Source organism: Pan paniscus, chromosome 18 (assembly GCF_029289425.2).
Source record: "Pan paniscus chromosome 18, NHGRI_mPanPan1-v2.0_pri, whole genome shotgun sequence".
Lineage (NCBI taxonomy): Eukaryota > Metazoa > Chordata > Mammalia > Primates > Hominidae > Pan > Pan paniscus.
The window spans coordinates 79,937,545-79,949,721 of NC_073267.2; the positions used below are offsets into that span (position 1 = coordinate 79,937,545).

The 12,177-nt window shown below is 41.8% G+C and overlaps 1 long non-coding RNA gene across 3 annotated transcripts in view; it reads left to right on the top strand.

Moving 5' to 3' along the window:
• LOC103783442 (uncharacterized) overlaps window positions 1–12,177 on the top strand; it is a 217,095-nt gene that overhangs the window by 2,358 nt on the left and 202,560 nt on the right. For all 3 annotated transcript variants that reach the window (XR_008621477.2, XR_008621478.3, XR_004666907.3), the window contains exon 2: window positions 4,464–4,726. This is a non-coding gene — a long non-coding RNA (uncharacterized LOC103783442). The remainder of the gene's footprint in view (window positions 1–4,463; window positions 4,727–12,177) is intronic.

Here is a 12,177-nt window from a genome sequence, read left to right on the forward strand (position 1 = left end):
TCTCTCCCTTCTCTGCCAAACTTACTTACTCCATCCTCTGTGTTCCCATAGTGTTTTGTGCATTCTTTTATTGCAATCTCCATCTTTTAGGATTGTGATTATTTGTTTCTGTGTCTCCTACTAAAGCTTGAGGGCAGGAATCTTGACTTATTTACCTTATTATTTCCTTCATTAGCACAGTGCTTGACCCAGAGTAAGCACTTACTGTGTATTTTTCAACAAGTGAATTACTAGAACATTTTTTTTCTTTGAGACGGGTTCTCACTCTGTCACCTAGGCTGGAGTGCAGTGGCAGGATCACAGCTCACTGTAGCCTCAACCTCTCAGGCTCAAGCCATCCTTCCACTCAGCCTCCCTAGTAGCCAGGACTACAGGCACGTGCTACCATGCCTAGTTAACTTAAAAAAAAATTTTTTTTTGGTAGGAATGGGGTTTTGACATGTTGCCCAGGCTGGTCTTGAACTCCTGGGCTCAAGTGATCCTTCTGTTGAAATGGTAGTTCCCTGATCTCCCTCGCAGGACATGTGACAGGAGCGTGGCTTGTCTGGTTGCTGTGGCTGCTCAAACCCCTTACGGGAGTGAGAGCACGCAGACAGACAGGTGCGGGAGCCCAAGGGAGCATGTCTTACAGTGTGCCCTCTTAGCCCTGCCATCTGCGGACAGCTTGAGTGTTAACTAGCTCAATGGACCCTCTGCCTTTCTGCAAGGGCAGAGGGCCAGTGTGAAAGCTTTCTGTATCCCGAGCTCTTGTCCAGCATCCCAGAAAAATCAGATCACACACAGACTGTAAGGATGAATGCGGGATTTTATTGAGTGGTGGACGTGGCTCTCAGTGGGATGGATGGGGAGCCGGAAGTGGGGGATGGAGTGGGAAGTTGATCTTACCCTTGGAGCCTGGCCATCCAGCAGCCAAACCCCTCTCCGACAGCCCCCAGCTGAACTCCTACTGGTGTTCAGATGTCCCTCCTCTTCTCTCTTTCTCTGCTGTGTTGTTCTGCCGTCTGTCTACTTGTCTCCTCGCCTGCTTGTCTCCTTGCGGAGCCTGGGGTTTGGGGTTTATATGGGTGCAGAATAGGGGGTGTGGTGGGCCAAAGGCAGCCTTTTGGATGCAAAAACAGGAATGCCTGTCCTCATTTAGGGTCACAGGTCTTCTGGCTTGAGGGTGGGGCCTTTGCCAGGGAACTGCCCTCTTCTAACCAGTGTTTCCCTGTCTCCTGTCCATGTCACTGCCTTGGGCTCCCAGAATGCTTGGATTTCAGGCATGAGCCACCAGGCCTGCCGTTAACAAGTTTTGATGGATCCCTATTCCCTATTCAGTGAAATACAAACCTTAGCAGATCATGAAAGCTCCTTCACCTCCTCGTCACCCTTCTTCACTCTCCTGCCCCCACTGTGCCTACTGCTTTCTCTTCTCCACACTACTTTCCATCTGATCTTCATGCCTTTGCTTCTCTTGGGATAATATGTAAGCCAACATTTGAGGAGGATTACTCTGTGCAAGCCTCAGTACCAAGCACTTTCTGGGCATTTAATTCTCACCATACTCCTATGTGGTTTCCATTTTACATATAAAAATCCTGAGGCTTGGAGAGGTTACATAGTGATATGGTTTGGCTGTGTCCCTACCCAAATCTCAACTTGAATTGTATGGCCCAGAATTCCCACGTGTTGTGCAGGGGGACTTAGGGAGAGGTGATTGAATCATGGGGGCCAGTCTTTCCCATGCTATTCTCATGATAGTGAATAAGTCTCACGAGATCTAATGGGCTTACCAGGAATTTCTGCTTTTGCTTCTTCATTTTCTCTTGCCACCACCATGTAAGAAGTGTCTTTTGCCTCCTGCCATTATTCCTAGGCCTCCCCAGCCATGTGGAACTGTAAGTCCAATTAAACTTCTTTTTCTTCCCCGTCTTGATTATGTCTTTATCAGCAGCATGAAAACAGAGTAATACATGTAGCCTCCCCCAGACCACATAGCTAGAAAGGAGTAGCTCTAGGGTTTGAACTCAGATGGCTTAGGTCTGGAGCTGTATTGATAGCTACCTCTGCCTCCTGATCTGGGTCTCCATTCCAAAGGGATTAATCAGCATTTCCAGAAAATCCCACATTCCCTTTGTGTCTATCATAATGCTTAAAAGGCCTCCCTCTATTTAGGATTGGGGTTAAGAGTGAGGGTTTTTATTATAAGGGCTCTTGTATGGTTATAAGTTAGACCCTTAAGAGAACGCTGGATGGAGCCACTCTGAGAAACTCGTTGGAAACTACTCCCAACCACATGTCTCCATCAGCCATAGCTACGAAAGTGTGGAATTGATTTCCACACAATTCCAAGACTATTTCCAATAGTCATTACATAGCTGGGCATCAGCCATCCCTTGCTTTTACTTCACTGGTGTCCAGACATTTTTGTTTAAAGCTATGGTCCTCATTCTTCAAAAAAATTCACACGGACCCTCAATGTATAAAACAGATAAACATGGACATGAATTTTCCATCAGTGTGCCTTACCAGAATTGTTCCAAATCTCTTTCTCAATCATAAAGACACAGCACTCTCCCTCCCACTCTGCCTCCCTAGTTCTTTTTTTTTTTTTTTTTTGTGAGACAGGATCTTTTTTTTTTTTTTTTTTTTTTTTTGAGACGGAGTCTCGCTCTGTCACCCAGGCTGGAGTGCAGTGGCGCAATCTCGGCTCACTGCAAGCTCTGCCTCCCGGGTTCATGCCATTCACCTGCCTCAGCCTCCTGAGTAGCTGGGACTACAGGCACCTGCCACCATGCCTGGCTAATTTTTTTTTTTTTTTGTATTTTTGGTAGAGACGGGGTTTCACTGTGTTAGCCAGGATGGTCTTGATCTCCTGACCTCATGATCTGCCTGCCTCGGCCTCCCAAAGTGCTGGGATTACAGGCGTTAGCCACCGCGCCCAGCCTGAGACAGGATCTTACTCTGTCGCCCAGGCTGGAGTGCAGTGGCATAATCACAGCTCACAGCTCACTGCAGCCTTGACCTCCTGAGCTCAGGTGATCCTCCCGCCTCAGCTTACTGAGTAGCTGGGAGTACAGGTGCATACCACCATGCCTGGCTAATTTTTTTGTTTTTTGTTTTTTTTTGGTAAATATGGGGTTTTGCATATTGTTCAGGCTGGTCTCAAACTCCTAAGCTCAAGCAATCCTCCCGCCTCAGCCCCGCAAAGTGCTGGGATTACAGGTGTGAGCCACTGCACCTGGCTGCCCTAGTTCTTTATATATTAACTCTGGGTCTGTAGGGGAATCCAGTTGACCTGGGTTTGTGACAGTTTTGTGGGAAACATGTTCTTCGACATTGCCTGTGTCAATCATGTAGACTGTATGAATTTGAAACAGGCCTAAGGTAACATGAGACAGTGGGAATATCCCAGTTGGACCATAGATATTCCAAATAGGAAAAGAACTCACGTGGGGCTCATGGATGAGCTGTTTTTTTTCTTAAGAGGCTTCTTGGGATGACATTACCTCAGTGAATCCACAGTCTAACCACTGGCCTTTTTCCTGGCAAGCTGAGAACTTTGCTTTTTGTCTACACATCGTGTGGCTTAGTTGGCCTGTTGCTTGAGCCAGGGACCCTGTTGCCCGGGAAGCATTTGAGTCGGCACTATTACCATGTGCTTTTCTGAAGCTGTTGGCTCTGTACTTCCATGGCTAAGCAATATGATTTTTTAAAATTGATTCATTGTATCCTGTTACACATAGAGCAAGGATATAGTCAAGTATTGCCAACCCTGAAGCCTTTCTGTGTCTGTTAAGGGAGAGAGCATACCATGTTAGTTGAGAACATAGGCATTGGAGGCCGGGCGTGGTGGCTCACGCCTGTAATCCCAGCACTTTGGGAGGCTGAGGTGGGCGGATCATGAGGTCAGGAGATCGAGACCATCCTGGCTAACACAGTGAAACCCCATCTCTACTAAAAATACAAAAAATTAGCTGGGCGTGGTGGCAGGCGCCTGTAGTCCCAGCTACTCGGGAGGCTGAGGCAGGAGAACAGTGTGAACCTGGGAGATGGAGCTTGCAGTGAGCTGAGATCGCGCCACTGCACTCCAGCCTGGGCAACAGAGTGAGACTCTGTCTCAAAAAAAAAAACAAAAACAAACAAAAAAAACCCCAAAAACATAGGCATTGGAATTAAACAGAACTGAGTTCAAATCCCTGGCACTGCCACCTAGACTGTATGGAACCCTTGCCAATTTCTTGAACTCCTCTAACCTTATTTTTCCTTTCAATAATAATAAGCAACCTTAGGTGCGTTGTGAAGATGAAGTGAGATATACGGTGTGAAAGTCCGCGGTGTTTGGCACGGGGAGGTTGCCTGGTAATTGGTAACTTCTAGCTTCATTATGATGTAGGTGATCTCTCATCTCTCTCTTCTGATCCAGTTTGTGCTGTTTTTCAAGTTTAACTTTCAGGAGCTCATCTTATTTATCTTGATTCCAGATTGCAGGGAGAGGCTCCTCCGTGCTCCTGAGAGGCCGAACACAGGGTACCCAGCACAGCTTACTGCTCGGTGTCTCCTGAGCCACGGAAGAAGACATGTGGCAGGAGCACCTGGTGCTAATATATATTCATGTCTATGGCAATGCCGACCATCTGGCTGGTCTGAACCAGGATAAAAGTGAAGACTTCCTCTGTGAAGACCCAGCTCTTTCTTTGGCTCCTTTCTTGAAGCCATCTTTGCTCTGCTCTCCTCTGCTGCCCAGGTATGTGCAGTATAAACAAGTTACACACATATCGCATAAATCCATGCTTGTGAAAAATCCAAATAATGCATAAGCATATAAAAATTATTGTCTTCCTTTACTCTCCCAATGGCCCTCAACCCGTCCTATTTACTAATCATTATTAATAATACAAATACATAATTAGTAAATTAGTATTATTTTGGTGTGTATCATTCTAGACTTTTTTCTATGCATTTATATACTTCTTTTAAAAAATGGTATTACACTATGCACACTTTTTGGCAAACTGCCTTTTTTTTTTTTTTTTTTTTTTTGAAATTGAGTCTCACTCTGTCACCCAGGCTGGAGTGCAGTGGCACGATCTTGGCTCACCACAAGCTCCGCCTCCCAGGTTCAAGTGATTCTCCTGACTCAGCCTCCTGAGTAGCTGGGATTACAGGCGCCCATCACCACACCTGGCTAATTTTTGTATTTTTAGTAGAGATGGGGTTTCACCATATTGGCCGGCAAACTGCCTTTTTAACTTAATGTTATTTGATCTTTCATGTCAGTACATAAAATTCATCATATTCTTTTTTTTTTTTTTTTTTTGAGACAGGGTCTTGCTCTGTTGCTCAGGCTGGAGTGCAGTGACATAGTAACGGCTCACTGTATCTTTGACCTCCAGGGCTCAACCAATTCTCCCACCTCAGCCTCCCAGGTAGCTGGGACTGTGGGGGGTACACCATTACGCCTGGCTAATTTTTATATTTTTTGTAGTGATGAAGTTTTGCCATGTTGGCCAGGGTGGTCTCGAACTCCTGGACTCAAGTGATTCCCCTGCCTTGGCCTCCCAAAGTGTGGGGATTACAGGCATGAGCCACTGCTCCTGACCTCATCACATTCTTTTAAATTTTTGCATAGTTTTCTGTATATAGATTAATCAATGTATACCATGAGAGTATTGATGGATACTTAGCTTTCCAGTTTTTAAATACTAAAAACAAGGTTTCGGTAAATATTTTTGGGTTACAAGTGATGTGCCTATTAACATTTTGATAGATATTGCCCAACTCTCCTCCTATAAGCCAGTTTATATTCCTATCCACAGTATGCAAGAAGGCCCATTTCCATATATACTCACCAATATTATATCTTCTTTAGTCTTTTTACTGAATGATAAAACACTTTATTTTAATTTGCATTTTGCTGATTATCTGTGAGATTAAGCATCTTTTCAGTTTTTTCATTGGTTCTTCTGAATACCATAAGTTTATATCTTTTTCTCAGTTTTCCATTGCTTCATAGGAGCTCTTTGTATATTATGGATTTTTAGTTTTTTTCTCTGTACTTTCTTCCAGTCACTGTCTTTTAATTGCTTTTTTGTGACTTTTGCTATATACAGAAATTTTAAATTTTATCTAGTTGTTTTTTGCTTTCTTATTATAAAATTTACTCTATTTTATATTTGTAAAGGAGTGTAAAAGTTTAAAAATTACTCAATCTCCCCTGTGGTAACACAGGATAATATTATTTACATGTAACAAATAAGAAAAGTTTAGCACATGAAGTTTAAAACTCTTATTGCAAACTCTAGCTGCTTTCACATCAAACCAAGCATTTATTGAATACCTACTATGTGTCTAATGTGTTAGATAATAAAAATTAACATAAAACATGGTCTCTGCCTCTAATTGTATGTGAAGCATAATAGTTATATACACCTTAGAAAATCATATAGGGAATTGGTTAGCTAAGTGCTGAATTTTGTTACAGAAAAAAGTGGCATTAGAATTCAAAAGGAAATAGGTCAAAAGAGTATGTATGCTAGTACCTGAAAAAGGCTATAATGGGAAACTTAAACTGGAGCTTAAAGCCTGGAAATATTGGGTTATGAGGTTATAGAACCTATATTAGCTTTCTATTTCTGCATAATGAACCACCCCAAAACTCATAGTTTAAAAAAACTACCCATTTAATGTAGCTCATAATATTGCAGGTTGACCATTTTGGCTGGGCTCAGCTGGGTGGTTCTTTTTTTCTTTTTTTTTTGTTTTTCCCTTGAGATGGTGTCTTGCTCTGTCGCCCAGGCTGGAGTGTGGTGGTGTGATCTTGGCTCACTGCAACCTCCGCCTCCCAGGTTCAAGCGATTCTCCTACCTCAGCCTCCTGAGTAGCTGGGATTACAGGTGCGTGCCACCATGCCCGGCTCATTTTTGTATTTTTAGTAGAGACAGGGTTTCACCATGTTGGTCAGGCTCGTCTCGAACTCCTGACCTCAGGTGATACACCTGCCTCAGTCTCCCAAAGCACTGAGATTACAGGCGTGAGCCACCACGCCCAGCCAGATGGGTGGTTCTTCTAGTGTGGGCCAAACCTGGTTAATCTTGTCTGAGGTTGCTTGTGTACTTGTAGTTAACTGATAGATTGTGTGGGCTGACTGGTTTATCAGAGCCACATCTGGGACAGCTGGGATGATTGGGACCTTTTACCACATTGGCTCTGAACCTCTTTCAGCCCACTCTGTTTGTTCCCATGGTGAGCACAGAGTTCCAAGAATTTGAGAATGGAAGCTGTAGGGTCTCCTAAGGCCTCAGCTCAGGGTTGATATGCTTCCATTTGTGCACATTCTACTGGTCAAAGCAAGCCATAAGATCAGCTCAGATTAAAGGGGTGGGAAAATGTACTCTACCTCTTGATGGGAGGAGCTTAAATATTATGGCCATTTTTGCAGTCTACTGCAGAACTCCAATTCAGATTCATGTTTGCTTACTGATTTAATGCTTGCATTTATGTTTGATGATCCTGCTCAAAAATATCTTTGGCAAGGCCAGGTAAAGATATGAATAGTAAGAGAGTCGAAGTCTGTATACAAATAATATTTTCCCATGGCAGAATGCATATTGGCTTTTTAGAAAACCTTTCTTTCATCCTGTTTCAAATAGGGTGGTTAGGAACATGATGTCTGGATTTCCTTGTTTTTTTTTTTTTTTTTTTTTTCAGTCTAAGCTCACTGCAACCTCTGCCTCCCAGGCTCAAGCAGTCTTCCCACTTCAGCCTCCCAAGTAGCTGGGACTACAGGTGTGTGCCACCACAACCCGCTAATTTTTGTATTTTTAGTAGACATGGGGTTTTGCTGTCACCCAGGCTGGTCTTGAACTCCTGGACTCAAGCGATCCACCCACCTTGGCCTCCCAAAGTGCTGGGATTACAGGCGTGAACCACTGCGCCCAGCCCGATGTCTGGATTTCTAGACTGGTCAAAATGACTTACGATAATCCTGTTCCCCTGTCCCCACCCCCTCATTTTAAACATAATGAAAAGGTGTTGGGATGTGGTTATTCAACTGTAGTAATAAATGCCATGATTATTAATGCAAAGTATTAGACTAAAAATTTATACGTGAGAATTCTCCAATTTAAAAAAGCCAACTTCTAGTATTGATTTCTTGTGTTAATCTTTATTTTCAAGTTAGTTGACGTTGCTTGCAATTTCTGGTTTAAATGGTTAGTATAAACTCTTCTTACCTAATTCTGGCCTTGTAGGAACAGTCCTAGGAATTCCATCAATTCTTGTTTTTACTATATGGAGTAAGGGGAGGTGGCAATGAGTCCTTTGTCTAAGCTCCTCTCCCTTCTAGCAATCATGAGGCTTCTCGGTTCATACAATAGGTGTGAGGCTTAGGAATAGACTTATAGACCTGCCGGTTCGTGTTTTCGTTTATAAATTTATGGTCTTTTGGCCAAACCTTTAACTCAGAATGAAGCATGAGTAATGTCTGGGTGTAACCTAAAATATATTTATACAAAGATGGTACGTTTTTGAAAATGCAAGGTTATTTACTATTGTCCTCAGTTCTTTCTTAAGGAAGAGAGGCACCTTGAAAATTCGATATATTTGTACATAAAAGCCTGATTTCCTTTGATTCTTATACATATACAAAATGATGCTAATTAAAAGAAATATGCTGTTCAATAAAGGAACAGTGTATGATGAGGGAGCCGGCCGTGAATGCTGGAGCCAGAATCTTGTTTGAATTAAGAGGATGTCTGCTTAGTTAAGGCACCCCATGGAGATGTATAAGGCCAGAGCTTCCAGCAGTCCATACTGTCTTTATTGAGAGACATATTTATATCTTCCAGACTAGTAATTAATCACTCAGTGGGGTTTTCTTGGGGGGAGTCATGCACTCGCAGAGAATCTTTTTGTCCTGCCAGGAACCACAAAGCATGGGCACAATTAAAATGCTGATTCAATTTATTATATTGAAGCATGGAACAGGAATGTTTAAATGATGTTGACAGGGCCAGAATTTCAAACCACCTTTTTAAAAATAGAAAACAAATGCCTGTCCCCTTAAATTAAATTATATTAATAACATGTCTCTTATAAGTTGCTTGGAAGCAAAATAAAGCTCTTGACATTAATTAAAATCTGAAGATGTATCATTTGTCGTTAATGTGCAGTCTTTGTTAGGGGAAATACATTTCAGAGTGATCTATTTGTGAAAATTAAATGGGGAAAATTGCCTATTGAGCACATGTCAGTTAACAAGGCTGCTTTTCTTAGAAATATGGATTCTTAAGCAACTAAATTGTTTTTATACTCCAATAATGGTTTCTATTTTTGATCCTCTCAAAAATTGTCTCTGTTACTTGAATTTTGATATTTCCACAAAGAATTCTATTGTCAGGGGGCTTGTAAGCCCTAAAAACCAGGAAGGCCTTCATACATTTTGAGGTGTTGGGTAATATACATTTGCAATGAGAATTTCATCTGAAATTGATGTGGTTAGGCACATGGCCCTCCTCCAAATACCTCTGCAGGACGAGGAGCCGAAGGGCCCCATTTGCAGCCTTTAACTAGCTCTCCTCTAATGAAGGCGATGTTCTGTGTTTTGAAACTACACGTTACTGGTTTCACACGAACTAGAAAGTGCCATGAGATAATGGGATAGCTGTTGCCTTGCTGTACCCCAGGGATGAGAGGTAATAGAGTCACCTCTGTTGAGGACCTCACATGCAAATAATATTCTGAAAAGGTATACATCTCCAGGGTCCTGAAGGAAAGGCTGTTTTTTACCCTGGTTTAGGTCTTATTTTCTTTTGGTGATGGCACAAATGCATTTGACTTGGGTTTTCAAAGTTGATATCTAACAGAACTCTTAGACAATGTTAAAAGAATGTGTTCTTCAGTGGATGCAATAAAAAACCCATGAGTGATGCATGTTGTCCGTCACCCCCTTCCTACAATCTTTGTAGACCTTGATAGTCTAACTATGGCATGGAGACTAACTAACCTCTGTTGGCCTTGAGAATTTAGAGATAGAAGTGCAAATGGAATGGAAGAACGGAGTCATTTGTCTATGTGTGTCTCTCCACTGGTTAAAATTAAAGCAGCCACAGTGAAGTCAATATTTATTTTTATGAACATTTATGTGGTATGAGCTTTCTTTTGGGAAATGTCCCTGTTTTTGTGGAAAAATTCTTATGACTTAGGTAATAAATAATAATGAACTGTTGTTGATGTTGTAAGAATTGTTTTTCTCTCCTCCCTTTACTTATTCCCCTGCATCCATTTAATCACCAATTCCTGTGGCTTCTACTCTTTGATATCTTAATGTTACACTTCCCTTCCCCCTTCCTGATCCCAAGGGCTCCTAAACTCCTGTCACCGCAAACACTGATTTATTCATCTGCTCTGTTAGAGGGCATGAATCACATCTGATTTGACCTGGCCAGTGTGTGGCATATAGTAGGTGATCAGTATATATTCAATGTATTAATGAAGGTTTCCATATAAGTCATTTAATTCATTCATTCTCAGTGGGCAGAGGGATGGGTGTGTGTGTCACTTCCCCACTACCCCAGCATTTGGCAGCATCTGGAGACACTTTTGGCTGTTATAACTGAACTGGGGAGTGTGTGTGTGTGTATGTGTGTGTGCATGTGTGCTACTGGCATTGTGGGTAGAGGCCGGACCTGTTGCTAAACATCGTACCATGCTCAGAATCACAACAAAGAATTATCTGGCCCCAAACACCAACAGTGCCAAGTTCGGGGAACTCTGCTCTAATTTGATTTCAAAATATCTATTTTAAATAGATAAACAGGTAGCAGAAGTTTCTTTACTCTAGATATAAGAAAACACACTAGGAGAGATTAAATGCCTTATCTAAGTCCACCCAACATAAGGTAGTCAAAGAACCAGGAATTCAACCCTAGGCCCTTGATTCCAAATCCAGATAATAACTAGACTATTTCAATCACTAAGGTGATTATTGTGCTTTTAAAATAGTATCTAAACAATAGCCTTATATTTGAGCCTTAGAAGTCTGTCCACACTCTACTCAAAAGTAATATACTGGAATTAAGGCAGAAAATATTTTGTATGCATATTTGAAAGATATCTCTGAGATTCTTTTAGATCTTGTATAAACAGTTTGAATCTGCTAGGCTTACATTTTTCTACAGAGAGTAAATTTCTTCGGTGAAGTGAGTCAGCTCATCCATGATCCCATTGACACAGTTCTGAAAGATTAACATTATTAAATATTTTTGTATTATTAAAGTTGAAGCCTGAAATGTCTGAATTGACCATTAGGTATTTGAGCAAATGCCTAATTAATTTTTAACGCAGTACTTATTTACATTCTGGGAACAGTACACGGAGCACAGCTGCTTCAAGTGCATGAATCTGTTTAGCACCTGAGTTATAGATTTGAAATAAAACTATTGTGTGTCTGTGCCTAGACCACTGTATATTGTTGGGCCATTGCCTTTCTAGAAATAGCAGTAGAGATGGATGACGGAAGATGCAGATTTGGGTAATTAAATCAGTCAAGGGGAAAAAACAGTTGATTTAAACAAAAAAGAGAGATCTGGTGTACAAGAATGTTTCCAGTGTACAAGACCCTGCGGGAGAAACAAAGATAGTCGAGACATACTCTCTTTTCTTAAGGAGTGTACATAGGTGACAGGAATGTACATATCAAAACTAATTAATGAAATAAGGCAGCCTGAGGGCTGAGTGAATGGCAGTAGCAGGGAACGCAGAAGGGGAAAAATATTTTATATTGGTGAATTCTGGGAAGGAATTAGCTGACAGGAGACTCAAAATACATATTTAATCCAAATTGGAAAATGTAAGTCATGAGCCTTGGTTAAAAAATATTTCATAATAAATTATTCTAGATGAGGTATTTTTAAAAAATTTTTGTTTTATTGATTCATCATATTTGTACATATTTATGAGGTACCTGTGATTTTTTTTTTTTTTTGAGACACAGTTTGTTGCCCAGGCTGGAGTGCAATGGTGAGATCTCGGCTCACTGCAACCTCCACCTCCCAGGTTCAAGCGATTCTCCTGCCTCAGCCTCCTGAGTAGCTGGAATTACAGGCACGTACCACCAAGCCCGGCTAATTTTGTATTTTTAGTAGAGATGGGGTTTCTCCGTGTTGGTCAGGCTGGTCTCGAACTCCCGACCTCAGG